This window comes from Numenius arquata, chromosome W (genome assembly GCF_964106895.1).
Source record: "Numenius arquata chromosome W, bNumArq3.hap1.1, whole genome shotgun sequence".
NCBI lineage: Eukaryota > Metazoa > Chordata > Aves > Charadriiformes > Scolopacidae > Numenius > Numenius arquata.
This window is the reverse complement of record NC_133615.1, coordinates 13,031,846-13,055,253: the sequence shown is the minus strand read 5'-3', so window position 1 is coordinate 13,055,253 and position 23,408 is coordinate 13,031,846.

Genomic DNA, 23,408 nt, shown 5'->3' with positions numbered 1-23,408 from the left:
AGAATACTCCAGGACCCGACAGCACTCTACAAGACCCTTAGCAACACAACGGAACCTCACTAAAACTTTATGGGCTCCTACAGAACACTGCAGGTGCCTACGAAACCCTGCAGGCCCCTACGGAATACTACCAGCCACTACGGAAACCTATGGCCCCTACGGAACTCTACGGAACCTGACAGAAACACTGTGCGCCCCTACAGGCCCTTGCGGGCACTTGCAGAACTCTGCAGGAACCCACGGAACTTTATGGAACCCTACCAGCCCCTACGGAAGCCTAAAGATCCTTGCAGGCAGTTACGGAACGGTACAGGGCCCTACGGAACTTTACCAGCCACTACGGAACTCTACGGGCCCCTACGGAACCCTGCAGAACCCTCCGGAACCTTACAGAATCCCACGGATTCCTACAGACTCCTGCGGGCACTTACACAACCCTAGAGGCCCCTACGGAACACTGCCAGCCCCTATGGAAGGAACCCTACGGGCCCCTACAGAACACTACTGGCTCCTGCGGTACTCCAGAGGCCTCTAGGGAACCTACGAAGCTCTACGGAACCCTATGGATCCTTACGGAACAGTACGGGCCCCTTCAGACCTCTGTGGGCGCTTATGGAAACCTACAGGACCCTACGGAACTGTACGAGACTCTACAGGCCCCTAGGGAACACTACAGGCCCCTACGGAACTGTACGAGACTCTACAGGACCCTAGGGAACACCGCAGGCCCCTACGGAACCGTACGAGACTCTACAGGACCCTAGGGAACACCGCAGGCCCCTACGGAACCCTTCACAACCCTCTGGAAACTTATGGAACCCTACAAGCTCCTACCAACCCCTGCGGGCACTTACACAACCCTACAGGTCCCTACGGAAATCTACAGGACTCTATGGGCGCCTAGGGAAGCCTACAGATTTTGACGGAACCCTACGAGCCCCTCTGGAACCCTATAGAATACTCCAGGACCCGACAGCACTCTACAAGACCCTTAGCGACACAACAGAACTTCACTAAAACCCTATGGGCTCCTACAGAACACTGCAGGTGCCTACGGAACCCTACAGACCCCTACGGAATACTACCAGCCACTACGGAAACCTATGGCCCCTACGGAACTCTACGGAACCTGACAGAAACACTGTGCGCCCCTACAGTCCCTTGCGGGCACTTGCAGAACTCTGCAGGAACCCACGGAACTTTATGGAACCCTACCAGCCCCTACGGAAGCCTAAAGATCCTTGCAGGCAGTTACGGAACGGTACAGGGCCCTACGGAACTTTACCAGCCATGTACAGAACTCTACGGGCCCCTACGGAACCCTGCAGAACCCTCCGGAACCTTACAGAATCCCACGGATTCCTACAGACTCCTGCGGGCACTTACACAACCCTAGAGGCCCCTACGGAACACTGCCAGCCCCTATGGAAGGAACCCTACGCGCCCCTACAGAACACTACTGGCTCCTGCGGTACTCTACAGGCCTCTAGGGAACCTACGAAGCTCTACGGAACCCTATGGATCCTTACGGAACAGTACGGGCCCCTTCAGACCTCTGCGGGCGCTTATGGAAACCTACAGGACCCTACGGAACTGTACGAGACTCTACAGGCCCCTAGGGAACACTACAGGCCCCTACGGAACGGTACGAGACTCTACAGGCCCCTAGGGAACACCACAGGCGCCTGCGGAACCCTACACAACCCTCCGGAAACATATGGCACCCTACAAGCTCCTACCAACCCCTGTGGGCACTTACACAACCCTACAGGCCCCTACGGAAATCTACGGGACTCTATGGGCCCCTAGGGAAGCCTACAGATTTTGACGGAACCCTACCAGCCCCTCTGGAACCCTACAGAATACTCCAGGACCCGACAGCACTCTACAAGACCCTTAGCGACACAACAGAACCTCACTAAAACCCTATGGGCTCCTACAGAACACTGCAGGTGCCTACGGAACCCTACAGACCCCTACGGAATACTACCAGCCACTACGGAAACCTATGGCCCCTACGGAACTCTACGGAACCTGACAGAAACACTGTGCGCCCCTACAGGCCCTTGCGGGCACTTGCAGAACTCTGCAGGAACCCACGGAACTTTATGGAACCCTACCAGCCCCTACGGAAGCCTAAAGATCCTTGCAGGCAGTTACGGAACGGTACAGGGCCCTACGGAACTTTACCAGCCACTACGGAACTCTACGGGCCCCTACGGAACCCTGCAGAACCCTCCGGAACCTTACAGAATCCCACGGATTCCTACAGACTCCTGCGGGCACTTACACAACCCTAGAGGCCCCTACGGAACACTGCCAGCCCCTATGGAAGGAACCCTACGGGCCCCTACAGAACACTACTGGCTCCTGCAGTACTCCAGAGGCCTCTAGGGAACCTACGAAGCTCTACGGAACCCTATGGATCCTTACGGAAAAGTACGGGCCCCTTCAGACCTCTGTGGGCGCTTATGGAAACCTACAGGCCCCTACGGAACTGTACGAGACTCTACAGGCCCCTAGGGAACACCGCAGGCCCCTACGGAACCGTACGAGACTCTACAGGACCCTAGGGAACACCGCAGGCCCCTACGGAACCGTACGAGACTCTACAGGCCCCTAGGGAACACTACAGGCCCCTACGGAACCCTTCACAACCCTCTGGAAACTTATGGAACCCTACAAGCTCCTACCAACCCCTGCGGGCACTTACACAACCCTACAGGTCCCTACGGAAATCTACAGGACTCTATGGGCGCCTAGGGAAGCCTACAGATTTTGACGGAACCCTACGAGCCCCTCTGGAACCCTATAGAATACTCCAGGACCCGACAGCACTCTTCAAGACCCTTAGCGACACAACAGAACTTCACTAAAACCCTATGGGCTCCTACAGAACACTGCAGGTGCCTACGGAACCCTACAGACCCCTACGGAATACTACCAGCCACTACGGAAACCTATGGCCCCTACGGAACTCTACGGAACCTGACAGAAACACTGTGCGCCCCTACAGGCCCTTGCGGGCACTTGCAGAACTCTGCAGCAACCCACGGAACTTTATGGAACCCTACCAGCCCCTATGGAAGCCTAAAGATCCTTGCAGGCAGTTACGGAACGGTACAGGGCCCTACGGAATTTTACCAGCCATGTACAGAACTCTACGGGCCCCTACGGAACCCTGCAGAACCCTCCGGAACCTTACAGAATCCCACGGATTCCTACAGACTCCTGCGGGCACTTACACAACCCTAGAGGCCCCTACGGAACACTGCCAGCCCCTATGGAAGGAACCCTACGCGCCCCTACAGAACACTACTGGCTCCTGCGGTACTCTACAGGCCTCTAGGGAACCTACGAAGCTCTACGGAACCCTATGGATCCTTACGGAACAGTACGGGCCCCTTCAGACCTCTGCGGGCGCTTATGGAAACCTACAGGACCCTACGGAACTGTACGAGACTCTACAGGCCCCTAGGGAACACTACAGGCCCCTATGGAACTGTACGAGACTCTACAGGCCCCTAGGGAACACCACAGGCCCCTACGGAACCCTACACAACCCTCCGGAAACATATGGCACCCTACAAGCTCCTACCAACCCCTGCGGGCACTTACACAACCCTACAGGCCCCTACGGAAATCTACGGGATTCTATGGGCCCCTAGGGAAGCCTACAGATTTTGACGGAACCCTACGAGCCCCTCTGGAACCCTACAGAATACTCCAGGACCCGACAGCACTCTACAAGACCCTTAGCAACACAACGGAACCTCACTAAAACTTTATGGGCTCCTACAGAACACTGCAGGTGCCTACGAAACCCTGCAGGCCCCTACGGAATACTACCAGCCACTACGGAAACCTATGGCCCCTACGGAACTCTACGGAACCTGACAGAAACACTGTGCGCCCCTACAGGCCCTTGCGGGCACTTGCAGAACTCTGCAGGAACCCACGGAACTTTATGGAACCCTACCAGCCCCTACGGAAGCCTAAAGATCCTTGCAGGCAGTTAGGGAACGGTACAGGGCCCTACGGAACTTTACCAGCCACTACGGAACTCTACGGGCCCCTACGGAACCCTGCAGAACCCTCCGGAACCTTACAGAATCCCACGGATTCCTACAGACTCCTGCGGGCACTTACACAACCCTAGAGGCCCCTACGGAACACTGCCAGCCCCTATGGAAGGAACCCTACGGGCCCCTACAGAACACTACTGGCTCCTGCGGTACTCCAGAGGCCTCTAGGGAACCTACGAAGCTCTACGGAACCCTATGGATCCTTACGGAACAGTACGGGCCCCTTCAGACCTCTGCGGGCGCTTATGGAAACCTACAGGACCCTACGGAACTGTACGAGACTCTACAGGCCCCTAGGGAACACTACAGGCCCCTACGGAACGGTACGAGACTCTACAGGCCCCTAGGGAACACCACAGGCGCCTGCGGAACCCTACACAACCCTCCGGAAACATATGGCACCCTACAAGCTCCTACCAACCCCTGTGGGCACTTACACAACCCTACAGGCCCCTACGGAAATCTACGGGACTCTATGGGCCCCTAGGGAAGCCTACAGATTTTGACGGAACCCTACCAGCCCCTCTGGAACCCTACAGAATACTCCAGGACCCGACAGCACTCTACAAGACCCTTAGCGACACAACAGAACCTCACTAAAACCCTATGGGCTCCTACAGAACACTGCAGGTGCCTACGGAACCCTACAGACCCCTACGGAATACTACCAGCCACTACGGAAACCTATGGCCCCTACGGAACTCTACGGAACCTGACAGAAACACTGTGCGCCCCTACAGGCCCTTGCGGGCACTTGCAGAACTCTGCAGGAACCCACGGAACTTTATGGAACCCTACCAGCCCCTACGGAAGCCTAAAGATCCTTGCAGGCAGTTACGGAACGGTACAGGGCCCTACGGAACTTTACCAGCCACTACGGAACTCTACGGGCCCCTACGGAACCCTGCAGAACCCTCCGGAACCTTACAGAATCCCACGGATTCCTACAGACTCCTGCGGGCACTTACACAACCCTAGAGGCCCCTACGGAACACTGCCAGCCCCTATGGAAGGAACCCTACGGGCCCCTACAGAACACTACTGGCTCCTGCAGTACTCCAGAGGCCTCTAGGGAACCTACGAAGCTCTACGGAACCCTATGGATCCTTACGGAAAAGTACGGGCCCCTTCAGACCTCTGTGGGCGCTTATGGAAACCTACAGGCCCCTACGGAACTGTACGAGACTCTACAGGCCCCTAGGGAACACCGCAGGCCCCTACGGAACCGTACGAGACTCTACAGGACCCTAGGGAACACCGCAGGCCCCTACGGAACCGTACGAGACTCTACAGGCCCCTAGGGAACACTACAGGCCCCTACGGAACCCTTCACAACCCTCTGGAAACTTATGGAACCCTACAAGCTCCTACCAACCCCTGCGGGCACTTACACAACCCTACAGGTCCCTACGGAAATCTACAGGACTCTATGGGCGCCTAGGGAAGCCTACAGATTTTGACGGAACCCTACGAGCCCCTCTGGAACCCTATAGAATACTCCAGGACCCGACAGCACTCTTCAAGACCCTTAGCGACACAACAGAACTTCACTAAAACCCTATGGGCTCCTACAGAACACTGCAGGTGCCTACGGAACCCTACAGACCCCTACGGAATACTACCAGCCACTACGGAAACCTATGGCCCCTACGGAACTCTACGGAACCTGACAGAAACACTGTGCGCCCCTACAGTCCCTTGCGGGCACTTGCAGAACTCTGCAGGAACCCACGGAACTTTATGGAACCCTACCAGCCCCTACGGAAGCCTAAAGATCCTTGCAGGCAGTTACGGAACGGTACAGGGCCCTACGGAACTTTACCAGCCATGTACAGAACTCTACGGGCCCCTACGGAACCCTGCAGAACCCTCCGGAACCTTACAGAATCCCACGGATTCCTACAGACTCCTGCGGGCACTTACACAACCCTAGAGGCCCCTACGGAACACTGCCAGCCCCTATGGAAGGAACCCTACGGGCCCCTACAGAACACTACTGGCTCCTGCGGTACTCCAGAGGCCTCTAGGGAACCTACGAAGCTCTACGGAACCCTATGGATCCTTACGGAACAGTACGGGCCCCTTCAGACCTCTGTGGGCGCTTATGGAAACCTACAGGACCCTACGGAACTGTACGAGACTCTACAGGCCCCTAGGGAACACTACAGGCCCCTACGGAACGGTACGAGACTCTACAGGACCCTAGGGAACACCGCAGGCCCCTACGGAACCGTACGAGACTCTACAGGACCCTAGGGAACACCGCAGGCCCCTACGGAACCGTACGAGACTCTACAGGCCCCTAGGGAACACTACAGGCCCCTACGGAACCCTTCACAACCCTCTGGAAACTTATGGAACCCTACAAGCTCCTACCAACCCCTGCGGGCACTTACACAACCCTACAGGTCCCTACGGAAATCTACGGGACTCTATGGGGGCCTAGGGAAGCCTACAGATTTTGACGGAACCCTACGAGCCCCTCTGGAACCCTACAGAATACTCCAGGACCCGACAGCACTCTACAAGACCCTTAGCGACACAACAGAACCTCACTAAAACCCTATGGGCTCCTACAGAACACTGCAGGTGCCTACGAAACCCTGCAGGCCCCTACGGAATACTACCAGCCACTACGGAAACCTATGGCCCCTACGGAACTCTACGGAACCTGACAGAAACACTGTGCGCCCCTACAGGCCCTTGCGGGCACTTGCAGAACTCTGCAGGAACCCACGGAACTTTATGGAACCCTACCAGCCCCTACGGAAGCCTAAAGATCCTTGCAGGCAGTTACGGAACGGTACAGGGCCCTACGGAACTTTACCAGCCACTACGGAACTCTACGGGCCCCTACGGAACCCTGCAGAACCCTCCGGAACCTTACAGAATCCCACGGATTCCTACAGACTCCTGCGGGCACTTACACAACCCTAGAGGCCCCTACGGAACACTGCCAGCCCCTATGGAAGGAACCCTACGGGCCCCTACAGAACACTACTGGCTCCTGCGGTACTCCAGAGGCCTCTAGGGAACCTACGAAGCTCTACGGAACCCTATGGATCCTTACGGAACAGTACGGGCCCCTTCAGACCTCTGTGGGCGCTTATGGAAACCTACAGGACCCTACGGAACTGTACGAGACTCTACAGGCCCCTAGGGAACACTACAGGCCCCTACGGAACTGTACGAGACTCTACAGGACCCTAGGGAACACCGCAGGCCCCTACGGAACCGTACGAGACTCTACAGGACCCTAGGGAACACCGCAGGCCCCTACGGAACCGTACGAGGCTCTACAGGCCCCTAGGGAACACTACAGGCCCCTACGGAACCCTTCACAACCCTCTGGAAACTTATGGAACCCTACAAGCTCCTACCAACCCCTGCGGGCACTTACACAACCCTACAGGTCCCTACGGAAATCTACGGGACTCTATGGGCCCCTAGGGAAGCTTACAGATTTTGACGGAACCCTACGAGCCCCTCTGGAACCCTACAGAATACTCCAGGACCCGACAGCACTCTACAAGACCCTTAGCGACACAACAGAACCTCACTAAAACCCTATGGGCTCCTACAGAACACTGCAGGTGCCTACGGAACCCTACAGACCCCTACGGAATACTACCAGCCACTACGGAAACCTATGGCCCCTACGGAACTCTACGGAACCTGACAGAAACACTGTGCGCCCCTACAGGCCCTTGCGGGCACTTGCAGAACTCTGCAGCAACCCACGGAACTTTATGGAACCCTACCAGCCCCTACAGAAGCCTAAAGATCCTTGCAGGCAGTTACGGAACGGTACAGGGCCCTACGGAACTTTACCAGCCATGTACAGAACTCTACGGGCCCCTACGGAACCCTGCAGAACCCTCCGGAACCTTACAGAATCCCACGGATTCCTACAGACTCCTGCGGGCACTTACACAACCCTAGAGGCCCCTACGGAACACTGCCAGCCCCTATGGAAGGAACCCTACGGGCCCCTACAGAACACTACTGGCTCCTGCGGTACTCCAGAGGCCTCTAGGGAACCTACGAAGCTCTACGGAACCCTATGGATCCTTACGGAACAGTACGGGCCCCTTCAGACCTCTGCGGGCGCTTATGGAAACCTACAGGACCCTACGGAACTGTACGAGACTCTACAGGCCCCTAGGGAACACTACAGGCCCCTATGGAACTGTATGAGAGTCTACAGGCCCCTAGGGAACACCACAGGCCCCTACGGAACCCTACACAACCCTCCGGAAACATATGGCACCCTACAAGCTCCTACCAACCCCTGCGGGCACTTACACAACCCTACAGGCCCCTACGGAAATCTACGGGATTCTATGGGCCCCTAGGGAAGCCTACAGATTTTGACGGAACCCTACGAGCCCCTCTGGAACCCTACAGAATACTCCAGGACCCGACAGCACTCTACAAGAGCCTTAGCAACACAACGGAACCTCACTAAAACTTTATGGGCTCCTACAGAACACTGCAGGTGCCTACGAAACCCTACAGACCCCTACGGAATACTACCAGCCACTACGGAAACCTATGGCCCCTATGGAACTCTACGGAACCTGACAGAAACACTGTGCGCCCCTACAGGCCCTTGCGGGCACTTGCAGAACTCTGCAGGAACCCACGGAACTTTATGGAACCCTACCAGCCCCTACAGAAGCCTAAAGATCCTTGCAGGCAGTTACGGAACGGTACAGGGCCCTACGGAACTTTACCAGCCACTACGGAACTCTACAGGCCCCTACGGAACCCTGCAGAACCCTCCGGAACCTTACAGAATCCCACGGATTCCTACAGACTCCTGCGGGCACTTACACAACCCTAGAGGCCCCTACGGAACACTGCCAGCCCCTATGGAAGGAACCCTACGGGCCCCTACAGAACACTACTGGCTCCTGCGGTACTCCAGAGGCCTCTAGGGAACCTACGAAGCTCTACGGAACCCTAGGGATCCTTACGGAACAGTACGGGCCCCTTCAGACCTCTGTGGGCGCTTATGGAAACCTACAGGACCCTACGGAACTGTACGAGACTCTACAGGCCCCTAGGGAACACTACAGGCCCCTACGGAACTGTACGAGACTCTACAGGACCCTAGGGAACACCGCAGGCCCCTACGGAACCGTACGAGACTCTACAGGACCCTAGGGAACACCGCAGGCCCCTACGGAACCGTACGAGACTCTACAGGCCCCTAGGGAACACTACAGGCCCCTACGGAACCCTTCACAACCCTCTGGAAACTTATGGAACCCTACAAGCTCCTACCAACCCCTGCGGGCACTTACACAACCCTACAGGTCCCTACGGAAATCTACGGGACTCTATGGGCCCCTAGGGAAGCTTACAGATTTTGACGGAACCCTACGAGCCCCTCTGGAACCCTACAGAATACTCCAGGACCCGACAGCACTCTACAAGACCCTTAGCGACACAACAGAACCTCACTAAAACCCTATGGGCTCCTACAGAACACTGCAGGTGCCTACGAAACCCTGCAGGCCCCTACGGAATACTACCAGCCACTACGGAAACCTATGGCCCCTACGGAACTCTACGGAACCTGACAGAAACACTGTGCGCCCCTACAGGCCCTTGCGGGCACTTGCAGAACTCTGCAGGAACCCACGGAACTTTATGGAACCCTACCAGCCCCTACGGAAGCCTAAAGATCCTTGCAGGCAGTTACGGAACGGTACAGGGCCCTACGGAACTTTACCAGCCACTACGGAACTCTACGGGCCCCTACGGAACCCTGCAGAACCCTCCGGAACCTTACAGAATCCCACGGATTCCTACAGACTCCTGCGGGCACTTACACAACCCTAGAGGCCCCTACGGAACACTGCCAGCCCCTATGGAAGGAACCCTACGGGCCCCTACAGAACACTACTGGCTCCTGCGGTACTCCAGAGGCCTCTAGGGAACCTACGAAGCTCTACGGAACCCTATGGATCCTTACGGAACAGTACGGGCCCCTTCAGACCTCTGTGGGCGCTTATGGAAACCTACAGGACCCTACGGAACTGTACGAGACTCTACAGGCCCCTAGGGAACACTACAGGCCCCTACGGAACTGTACGAGACTCTACAGGACCCTAGGGAACACCGCAGGCCCCTACGGAACCGTACGAGACTCTACAGGACCCTAGGGAACACCGCAGGCCCCTACGGAACCGTACGAGACTCTACAGGCCCCTAGGGAACACTACAGGCCCCTACGGAACCCTTCACAACCCTCTGGAAACTTATGGAACCCTACAAGCTCCTACCAACCCCTGCGGGCACTTACACAACCCTACAGGTCCCTAGGGAAATCTACGGGACTCTATGGGCCCCTAGGGAAGCTTACAGATTTTGACGGAACCCTACGAGCCCCTCTGGAACCCTACAGAATACTCCAGGACCCGACAGCACTCTACAAGACCCTTAGCGACACAACAGAACCTCACTAAAACCCTATGGGCTCCTACAGAACACTGCAGGTGCCTACGGAACCCTACAGACCCCTACGGAATACTACCAGCCACTACGGAAACCTATGGCCCCTACGGAACTCTACGGAACCTGACAGAAACACTGTGCGCCCCTACAGGCCCTTGCGGGCACTTGCAGAACTCTGCAGGAACCCACGGAACTTTATGGAACCCTACCAGCCCCTACGGAAGCCTAAAGATCCTTGCAGGCAGTTACGGAACGGTACAGGGCCCTACGGAACTTTACCAGCCACTACGGAACTCTACGGGCCCCTACGGAACCCTGCAGAACCCTCCGGAACCTTACAGAATCCCACGGATTCCTACAGACTCCTGCGGGCACTTACACAACCCTAGAGGCCCCTACGGAACACTGCCAGCCCCTATGGAAGGAACCCTACGGGCCCCTACAGAACACTACTGGCTCCTGCGGTACTCCAGAGGCCTCTAGGGAACCTACGAAGCTCTACGGAACCCTATGGATCCTTACGGAACAGTACGGGCCCCTTCAGACCTCTGCGGGCGCTTATGGAAACCTACAGGACCCTACGGAACTGTACGAGACTCTACAGGCCCCTAGGGAACACTACAGGCCCCTATGGAACTGTACGAGACTCTACAGCCCCTAGGGAACACCACAGGCCCCTACGGAAACCCTACACAACCCTCCGGAAACATATGGCACCCTACAAGCTCCTACCAACCCCTGCGGGCACTTACACAACCCTACAGGCCCCTACGGAAATCTACGGGATTCTATGGGCCCCTAGGGAAGCCTACAGATTTTGACGGAACCCTACGAGCCCCTCTGGAACCCTACAGAATACTCCAGGACCCGACAGCACTCTACAAGAGCCTTAGCAACACAACGGAACCTCACTAAACTTTATGGGCTCCTACAGAACACTGCAGGTGCCTACGAAACCCTGCAGGCCCCTACGGAATACTACCAGCCACTACGGAAACCTATGGCCCCTACGGAACTCTACGGAACCTGACAGAAACACTGTGCGCCCCTACAGGCCCTTGCGGGCACTTGCAGAACTCTGGAGGAACCCACGGAACTTTATGGAACCCTACCAGCCCCTACGGAAGCCTAAAGATCCTTGCAGGCAGTTACGGAACGGTACAGGGCCCTACGGAACTTTACCAGCCACTACGGAACTCTACGGGCCCCTACGGAACCCTGCAGAACCCTCCGGAACCTTACAGAATCCCACGGATTCCTACAGACTCCTGCGGGCACTTACACAACCCTAGAGGCCCCTACGGAACACTGCCAGCCCCTATGGAAGGAACCCTACGGGCCCCTACAGAACACTACTGGCTCCTGCGGTACTCCAGAGGCCTCTAGGGAACCTACGAAGCTCTACGGAACCCTATGGATCCTTACGGAACAGTACGGGCCCCTTCAGACCTCTGTGGGCGCTTATGGAAACCTACAGGACCCTACGGAACTGTACGAGACTCTACAGGCCCCTAGGGAACACTACAGGCCCCTACGGAACTGTACGAGACTCTACAGGACCCTAGGGAACACCGCAGGCCCCTACGGAACCGTACGAGACTCTACAGGACCCTAGGGAACACCGCAGGCCCCTACGGAACCGTACGAGACTCTACAGGCCCCTAGGGAACACTACAGGCCCCTACGGAACCCTTCACAACCCTCTGGAAACTTATGGAACCCTACAAGCTCCTACCAACCCCTGCGGGCACTTACACAACCCTACAGGTCCCTACGGAAATCTACAGGACTCTATGGGCGCCTAGGGAAGCCTACAGATTTTGACGGAACCCTACGAGCCCCTCTGGAACCCTATAGAATACTCCAGGACCCGACAGCACTCTACAAGACCCTTAGCGACACAACAGAACTTCACTAAAACCCTATGGGCTCCTACAGAACACTGCAGGTGCCTACGGAACCCTACAGACCCCTACGGAATACTACCAGCCACTACGGAAACCTATGGCCCCTACGGAAGTCTACGGAACCTGACAGAAACACTGTGCGCCCCTACAGTCCCTTGCGGGCACTTGCAGAACTCTGCAGGAACCCACGGAACTTTATGGAACCCTACCAGCCCCTACGGAAGCCTAAAGATCCTTGCAGGCAGTTACGGAACGGTACAGGGCCCTACGGAACTTTACCAGCCATGTACAGAACTCTACGGGCCCCTACGGAACCCTGCAGAACCCTCCGGAACCTTACAGAATCCCACGGATTCCTACAGACTCCTGCGGGCACTTACACAACCCTAGAGGCCCCTACGGAACACTGCCAGCCCCTATGGAAGGAACCCTACGCGCCCCTACAGAACACTACGGCTCCTGCGGTACTCTACAGGCCTCTAGGAAACCTACGAAGCTCTACGGAGCCCTGTGGATCCTTACGGAACAGTACGGGCCCCTTCAGACCTCTGTGGGCGCTTATGGAAACCTACAGGACCCTACGGAACTGTACGAGACTCTACAGGCCCCTAGGGAACACTACAGGCCCCTACGGAACGGTACGAGACTCTACAGGCCCCTAGGGAACACCACAGGCGCCTGCGGAACCCTACACAACCCTCCGGAAACATATGGCACCCTACAAGCTCCTACCAACCCCTGTGGGCACTTACACAACCCTACAGGCCCCTACGGAAATCTACGGGACTCTATGGGCCCCTAGGGAAGCCTACAGATTTTGACGGAACCCTACGAGCCCCTCTGGAACCCTACAGAATACTCCAGGACCCGACAGCACTCTACAAGACCCTTAGCAACACAACGGAACCTCACGAAAACTTTATGGGCTCCTACAGAACACTGCAGGTGCCTACGAAACCCTGCAGGCCCCTACGGAATACTACCAGCCACTATGGAAACCTATGGCCCCTATGGAACTCTACGGAACCTGACAGAAACACTGTGCGCCCCTACAGGCCCTTGCGGGCACTTGCAGAACTCTGCAGGAACCCACGGAACTTTATGGAACCCTACCAGCCCCTACGGAAGCCTAAAGATCCTTGCAGGCAGTTACGGAACGGTACAGGGCCCTACGGAACTTTACCAGCCACTACGGAACTCTACGGGCCCCTACGGAACCCTGCAGAACCCTCCGGAACCTTACAGAATCCCACGGATTCCTACAGACTCCTGCGGGCACTTACACAACCCTAGAGGCCCCTACGGAACACTGCCAGCCCCTATGGAAGGAACCCTACGGGCCCCTACAGAACACTACTGGCTCCTGCAGTACTCCAGAGGCCTCTAGGGAACCTACGAAGCTCTACGGAACCCTATGGATCCTTACGGAACAGTACGGGCCCCTTCAGACCTCTGTGGGCGCTTATGGAAACCTACAGGACCCTACGGAACTGTACGAGACTCTACAGGACCCTAGGGAACACTACAGGCCCCTACGGAACTGTACGAGACTCTACAGGCCCCTAGGGAACACCGCAGGCCCCTACGGAACCGTACGAGACTCTACAGGACCCTAGGGAACACCGCAGGCCCCTACGGAACCGTACGAGACTCTACAGGCCCCTAGGGAACACTACAGGCCCCTACGGAACCCTTCACAACCCTCTGGAAACTTATGGAACCCTACAAGCTCCTACCAACCCCTGCGGGCACTTACACAACCCTACAGGTCCCTACGGAAATCTACAGGACTCTATGGGCGCCTAGGGAAGCCTACAGATTTTGACGGAACCCTACGAGCCCCTCTGGAACCCTATAGAATACTCCAGGACCCGACAGCACTCTACAAGACCCTTAGCGACACAACAGAACTTCACTAAAACCCTATGGGCTCCTACAGAACACTGCAGGTGCCTACGGAACCCTACAGACCCCTACGGAATACTACCAGCCACTACGGAAACCTATGGCCCCTACGGAACTCTACGGAACCTGACAGAAACACTGTGCGCCCCTACAGTCCCTTGCGGGCACTTGCAGAACTCTGCAGGAACCCACGGAACTTTATGGAACCCTACCAGCCCCTACGGAAGCCTAAAGATCCTTGCAGGCAGTTACGGAACGGTACAGGGCCCTACGGAACTTTACCAGCCATGTACAGAACTCTACGGGCCCCTACGGAACCCTGCAGAACCCTCCGGAACCTTACAGAATCCCACGGATTCCTACAGACTCCTGCGGGCACTTACACAACCCTAGAGGCCCCTACGGAACACTGCCAGCCCCTATGGAAGGAACCCTACGCGCCCCTACAGAACACTACTGGCTCCTGCGGTACTCTACAGGCCTCTAGGGAACCTACGAAGCTCTACGGAACCCTATGGATCCTTACGGAACAGTACGGGCCCCTTCAGACCTCTGCGGGCGCTTATGGAAACCTACAGGACCCTACGGAACTGTACGAGACTCTACAGGCCCCTAGGGAACACTACAGGCCCCTACGGAACTGTACGAGACTCTACAGGACCCTAGGGAACACCGCAGGCCCCTACGGAACCGTACGAGACTCTACAGGCCCCTAGGGAACACTACAGGCCCCTACGGAACCCTACACAACCCTCTGGAAACTTATGGAACCCTACAAGCTCCTACCAACCCCTGCGGGCACTTACACAACCCTACAGGTCCCTACGGAAATCTACGGGACTCTATGGGCCCCTAGGGAAGCTTACAGATTTTGACGGAACCCTACGAGCCCCTCTGGAACCCTACAGAATACTACAGGACCCGACAGCACTCTACAAGACCCTTAGCGACACAACAGAACCTCACTAAAACCCTATGGGCTCCTACAGAACACTGCAGGTGCCTACGGAACCCTACAGACCCATACGGAATACTACCAGCCACTATGGAAACCTATGGCCCCTACGGAACTCTACGGAACCTGACAGAAACACTGTGCACCCCTACAGGCCCTTGCGGGCACTTGCAGAACTCTGCAGGAACCCACGGAACTTTATGGAACCCTACCAGCCCCTACGGAAGCCTAAAGATCCTTGCAGGCAGTTACAGAACGGTACAGGGCCCTACAGAACTTTACCAGCCACTACGGAACTCTACGGGCCCCTACGGAACCCTGCAGAACCCTCCGGAACCTTACAGAATCCCACAGACTCCTGCGGGCACTTACACAATCCTAGAGGCCCCTACGGATCACTGCCAGCCCCTATGGAAGGAACCCTACGCGCCCCTACAGAACACTACTGGCTCCTGCGGTACCCTACAGGCCTCTAGGAAACCTACGAAGCTCTACGGAGCCCTGTGGATCCTTACGGAACAGTACGGGCCCCTTCAGACCTCTGCGGGCGCATATGGAAACCTACAGGACCCTACGGAACTGTACGAGACTCTACAGGACCCTAGGGAATACCACAGGACCCTACGGAACCGTACGAGACTCTACAGGACCCTAGGGAACACCGCAGGCCCCTACGGAACCCTTCACAACCCTCTGGAAACTTATGGCACCCTACAAGCTCCTACCAACCCCTGCGGGCACTTACACAACCCTACAGGTCCCTACGGAAATCTACGGGACTCTATGGGCCCCTAGGGAAGCCTACAGATTTTGACGGAACCCTACGAGCCCCTCTGGAACCCTACAGAATACTACAGGACCCGACAGCACTCTACAAGACCCTTAGCGACACAACAGAACCTCACTAAAACCCTATGGGCTCCTACAGAACACTGCAGGTGCCTACGGAACCCTACAGACCCCTACGGAATACTACCAGCCACTACGGAAACCTATGGCCCCTACGGAACTCTATGGAACCTGACAGAAACACTGTGCGCCCATACAGGCCCTTGCGGGCACTTGCAGAACTCTGGAGGAACCCACGGAACTTTATGGAACCCTACCAGCCCCTACGGAAGCCTAAAGATCCTTGCAGGCAGTTACGGAACGGTACAGGGCCCTAGGGAACTTTACCAGCCACTACGGAACTCTACGGGCCCCTACGGAACCCTGCAGAACCCTCCGGAACCTTACAGAATCCCACGGATTCCTACAGACTCCTGCGGGCACTTACACAACCCTAGAGGCCCCTACGGAACACTGCCAGCCCCTATGGAAGGAACCCTACGCGCCCCTACAGAACACTACTGGCTCCTGCGGTACTCCAGAGGCCTCTAGGGAACCTACGAAGCTCTACGGAACCCTATGGATCCTTACGGAACAGTACGGGCCCCTTCAGACCTCTGTGGGCGCTTATGGAAACCTACAGGACCCTACGGAACTGTACGAGACTCTACAGGCCCCTAGGGAACACTACAGGCCCCTACGGAACTGTACGAGACTCTACAGGCCCCTAGGGAACACCACAGGCCCCTACGGAACCCTACACAACCCTCCGGAAACTTATGGAACCCTACAAGCTCCTACCAACCCCTGCGGGCACTTACACAACCCTACAGGCCCCTACGGAAATCTACGGGACTCTATGGGCCCCTAGGGAAGCCTACAGATTTTGACGGAACCCTACGAGCCCCTCTGGAACCCTACAGAATACTCCAGGACCCGACAGCACTCTACAAGACCCTTAGCGACACAACAGAACTTCACTAAAACCCTATGGGCTCCTACAGAACACCGCAGGTGCCTACGGAACCCTACAGACCCCTACGGAATACTACCAGCCACTATGGAAACCTATGGCCCCTACGGAACTCTACGGAACCTGACAGAAACACTGTGCGCCCCTACAGGCCCTTGCGGGCACTTGCAGAACTCTGCAGGAACCCACGCAACTTTATGGAACCCTACCAGCCCCTACGGAAGCCTAAAGATCCTTGCAGGCAGTTACGGAACGGTACAGGGCCCTACGGAACTTTACCAGCCACTACGGAACTCTACGGGCCCCTACGGAACCCTGCAGAACCCTCCGGAACCTTACAGAATCCCACGGATTCCTACAGACACCTGTGGGCACTTACACAATCCTAGAGGCCCCTACGGAACACTGCCAGCCCCTATGGAAGGAACCCTACGCGCCCCTACAGAACACTACTGGCTCCTGCGGTACTCTACAGGCCTCTACGAAACCTACGAAGCTCTACGGAGCCCTGTGGATCCTTAGGGAACAGTACGGGCCCCTTCAGACCTCTGCGGGCGCTTATGGAAACCTACAGGACCCTACGGAACCGTACGAGACTCTACAGGCCCCTAGGGAACACCGCAGGCCCCTACGGAACCGTACGAGACTCTACAGGACCCTAGGGAACACCGCAGGCCCCTACGGAACCGTACGAGACTCTACAGGCCCCTAGGGAACACTACAGGCCCCTACGGAACCCTTCACAACCCTCTGGAAACTTATGGAACCCTACAAGCTCCTACCAACCCCTGTGGGCACTTACACAACCCTACAGGTCCCTACGGAAATCTACGGGACTCTATGGGCCCCTAGGGAAGCTTACAGATTTTGACGGAACCCTACGAGCCCCTCTGGAACCCTACAGAATACTCCAGGACCCGACAGCACTCTACAAGAGCCTTAGCAACACAACAGAACCTCACTAAAACCCTATGGGCTCCTACAGAACACTGCAGGTGCCTACGGAACCCTGCAGGCCCCTACGGAATACTACCAGCCACTATGGAAACCTATGGCCCCTACGGAACTCTACGGAACCTGACAGAAACACTGTGCGCCCCTACAGGCCCTTGCGGGCACTTGCAGAACTCTGGAGGAACCCACGGAACTTTATGGAACCCTACCAGCCCCTACGGAAGCCTAAAGATCCTTGCAGGCAGTTACGGAACGGTACAGGGCCCTACGGAACTTTACCAGCCATGTACAGAACTCTACGGGCCCCTACGGAACCCTGCAGAACCCTCCGGAACCTTACAGAATCCCACGGATTCCTACAGACTCCTGCGGGCACTTACACAACCCTAGAGGCCCCTACGGAACACTGCCAGCCCCTATGGAAGGAACCCTACGGGCCCCTACAGAACACTACTGGCTCCTGCGGTACTCCAGAGGCCTCTAGGGAACCTACGAAGCTCTACGGAACCCTATGGATCCTTACGGAAAGTACGGGCCCCTTCAGACCTCTGCGGGCGCTTATGGAAACCTACAGGACCCTACGGAACTGTACGAGACTCTACAGGCCCCTAGGGAACACTACAGGCCCCTATGGAACTGTACGAGACTCTACAGGCCCCTAGGGAACACCACAGGCCCCTACGGAACCCTACACAACCCTCCGGAAACATATGGCACCCTACAAGCTCCTACCAACCCCTGCGGGCACTTACACAACCCTACAGGCCCCTACGGAAATCTACGGGATTCTATGGGCCCCTCGGGAAGCCTACAGATTTTGACGGAACCCTACGAGCCCCTCTGGAACCCTACAGAATACTCCAGGACCCGACAGCACTCTACAAGACCCTTAGCAACACAACGGAACCTCACTAAAACTTTATGGGCTCCTACAGAACACTGCAGGTGCCTACGAAACCCTGCAGGCCCCTACGGAATACTACCAGCCACTACGGAAACCTATGGCCCCTACGGAACTCTACGGAACCTGACAGAAACACTGTGCGCCCCTACAGGCCCTTGCGGGCACTTGCAGAACTCTGCAGGAACCCACGGAACTTTATGGAACCCTACCAGCCCCTACGGAAGCCTAAAGATCCTTGCAGGCAGTTACGGAACGGTACAGGGCCCTACGGAACTTTACCAGCCACTACGGAACTCTACGGGCCCCTACGGAACCCTGCAGAACCCTCCGGAACCTTACAGAATCCCACGGATTCCTACAGACTCCTGCGGGCACTTACACAACCCTAGAGGCCCCTACGGAACACTGCCAGCCCCTATGGAAGGAACCCTATGGGCCCCTACAGAACACTACTGGCTCCTGCGGTACTCCAGAGGCCTCTAGGGAACCTACGAAGCTCTACGGAACCCTATGGATCCTTACGGAACAGTACGGGCCCCTTCAGACCTCTGTGGGCGCTTATGGAAACCTACAGGACCCTAAGGAACTGTACGAGACTCTACAGGCCCCTAGGGAACACTACAGGCCCCTACGGAACCCTACACAACCCTCCGGAAACATATGGCACCCTACAAGCTCCTACCAACCCCTGCGGGCACTTACACAACCCTACAGGTCCCTACGGCAATCTACGGGACTCTATGGGCCCCTAGGGAACCCTTCAGATTTCAACGGAACCCTACCAGCCCCTCTGGAACCCTAAAGAATACTCCAGGACCCGACAGCACTCTACAAGACCCTTAGCAACACAACGGAACCTCACTAAAACCCTATGGGCTCCTACAGAACACTGTAGGTGCCTACGGAAGCCTACAGACCCCTACGGAACCCTACAGACACCTGCGGGCACTTACGGAACCCTGCAGGCCCCTACGGAACCCTACAGGTCCATACAGAACCCCACAGGGCCCTATGGAACTTTACCAGCCACTACGGAACTCTACGGGTCCCTACGGAACCCTGCAGAACCCTCTGGAACCTTACAGAATCCCACAGACTCCTACAGACTTCTGCGGGCACTTACACCACCCTACAGGCCCCTACAGAACACTGCCAGCCCCTATGGAAGGAACCCTACGGGCCCCTACAGAACACTACTGGCTCCTGCGCTACTCCAGAGGCCTCTAGGGAACCTACGAAGCTCTACGGAACCCTATGGATCCTTACGGAACAGTACGGGCCCCTTCAGACCTCTGCGGGCGCTTATGGAAACCTACAGGACCCTACAGAACTGTACGAGACTCTACAGGCCCCTAGGGAACACCACAGGCCCCTACGGAACCCTACACAACCCTCCGGAAACATATGGCACCCTACAAGCTCCTACCAACCCCTGCGGGCACTTACACAACCCTACAGGCCCCTACGGAAATCTACGGGACTCTACGGGCCCCTAGGAAACCCTTCAGATTTCGACGGAACCCTACCAGCCCCTCTGGAACCCTACAGAATACTCCAGGACCCGACAGCACTCTACAAGACCCTTAGCAACACAACGGAACCTCACTAAAACCCTATGGGCTCCTACAGAACACTGCAGGTGCCTACGGAACCCTACAGACCCCTACGGAACCCTACAGACACCTGCGGGCACTTACGGAACCCTACAGGTCCATACAGAACCCCACAGGGCCCTACGGAACTTTACCAGCCACTACGGAACTCTACAGGCCCCTACGGAACCCTACACAACCCTCCGGAAACACATGGCACCCTACAAGCTCCTACCAACCCCTGCGGGCACTTACACAACCCTACAGGCCCCTACGGAAATCTACGGGACTCTACGGGCCCCTAGGGAACCCTTCAGATTTCGACGGAACCCTACCAGCCCCTCTGGAACCCTACAGAATACTCCAGGACCCGACAGCACTCTACAAGACCCTTAGCAACACAACGGAACCTCACTAAAACCCTATGGGCTCCTACAGAACACTGTAGGTGCCTACAGAAACCTGCAGAACCCTCCAGAACCTTACAGAATCCCACGGATTCCTACAGACTCCTGCGGGCACTTACACAACCCTAGAGGCCCCTATGGAACACTGCCAGCCCCTATGGAAGGAATCCTATGGGCCCCTACAGAACACTACTGGCTCCTGCAGTACTCCAGAGGCCTCTAGGGAACCTACGAAGCTCTACGGAACCCTATGGATCCTTACGGAACAGTACGGACCCCTTCAGACCTCTGTGGGCGCTTATGGAAACCTACAGGACCCTACGGAACTGTACGAGACTCTACAGGCCCCTAGGGAACACTACAGGCCCCTACGGAACGGTACGAGACTCTACAGGCCCCTAGGGAACACCACAGGCCCCTACGGAACCCTACACAACCCTCCGGAAACATATGGCACCCTACAAGCTCCTACCAACCCCTGCGGGCACTTACACAACCCTACAGGCCCCTACGGAAATCTACGGGACTCTATGGGCCCCTAGGGAAGCCTACAGATTTTGACGGAACCCTACGAGCCCCTCTGGAACCCTACAGAATACTCCAGGACCCGACAGCACTCTACAAGACCCTTAGAAACACAACGGAACCTCACTAAAACTTTATGGGCTCCTACAGAACACTGCAGGTGCCTACGAAACCCTGCAGGCCCCTACGGAATACTACCAGCCACTATGGAAACCTATGGCCCCTACGGAACTCTACGGAACCTGACAGAAACACTGTGCGCCCCTACAGGCCCTTGCGGGCACTTGCAGAACTCTGGAGGAACCCACGGAACTTTATGGAACCCTACCAGCCCCTACGGAAGCCTAAAGATCCTTGCAGGCAGTTACGGAACGGTACAGGGCCCTATGGAACTTTACCAGCCACTACGGAACTCTACGGGCCCCTACGGAACCCTGCAGAACCCTCCGGAACCTTACAGAATCCCACGGATTCCTACAGACTCCTGCGGGCACTTACACAACCCTAGAGGCCCCTACGGAACACTGCCAGCCCCTATGGAAGGAACCCTACGCGCCCCTACAGAACACTACTGGCTCCTGCGGTACTCCAGAGGCCTCTAGGGAACCTACGAAGCTCTACGGAACCCTATGGATCCTTACGGAACAGTACGGGCCCCTTCAGACCTCTGTGGGCGCTTATGGAAACCTACAGGACCCTACGGAACTGTACGAGACTCTACAGGCCCCTAGGGAACACTACAGGCCCCTACGGAACTGTACGAGACTCTACAGGACCCTAGGGAACACCGCAGGCCCCTACGGAACCGTACGAGACTCTACAGGACCCTAGGGAACACCGCAGGCCCCTACGGAACCGTACGAGACTCTACAGGCCCCTAGGGAACACTACAGGCCCCTACGGAACCCTTCACAACCCTCTGGAAACTTATGGAACCCTACAAGCTCCTACCAACCCCTGCGGGCACTTACACAACCCTACAGGTCCCTACGGAAATCTACAGGACTCTATGGGCGCCTAGGGAAGCCTACAGATTTTGACGGAACCCTACGAGCCCCTCTGGAACCCTACAGAATACTCCAGGACCCGACAGCACTCTACAAGACCCTTAGCGACACAACAGAACCTCACTAAAACCCTATGGGCTCCTACAGAACACTGCAGGTGCCTACGGAACCCTACAGACCCCTACGGAATACTACCAGCCACTACGGAAACCTATGGCCCCTACGGAACTCTACGGAACCTGACAGAAACACTGTGCGCCCCTACAGGCCCTTGCGGGCACTTGCAGAACTCTGGAGGAACCCACGGAACTTTATGGAACCCTACCAGCCCCTACGGAAGCCTAAAGATCCTTGCAGGCAGTTACGGAACGGTACAGGGCCCTACGGAACTTTACCAGCCATGTACAGAACTCTACGGGTCCCTACGGAACCCTGCAGAACCCTCCGGAACCTTACAGAATCCCACGGATTCCTACAGACTCCTGCGGGCACTTACACAACCCTACAGGCCCCTACGGAACACTGCCAGCCCCTATGGAAGGAACCCTACGGGCCCCTACAGAACACTACTGGCTCCTGCGGTACTCCAGAGGCCTCTAGGGAACCTACGAAGCTCTACGGAACCCTATGGATCCTTACGGAACAGTACGGGCCCCTTCAGACCTCTGCGGGCGCTTATGGAAACCTACAGGACCCTACGGAACTGTACGAGACTCTACAGGCCCCTAGGGAACACTACAGGCCCCTACGGAACGGTACGAGACTCTACAGGCCCCTAGGGAACACCACAGGCCCCTACGGAACCCTACACAACCCTCCGGAAACATATGGCACCCTACAAGCTCCTACCAACCCCTGCGGGCACTTACACAACCCTACAGGCCCCTACGGAAATCTACGG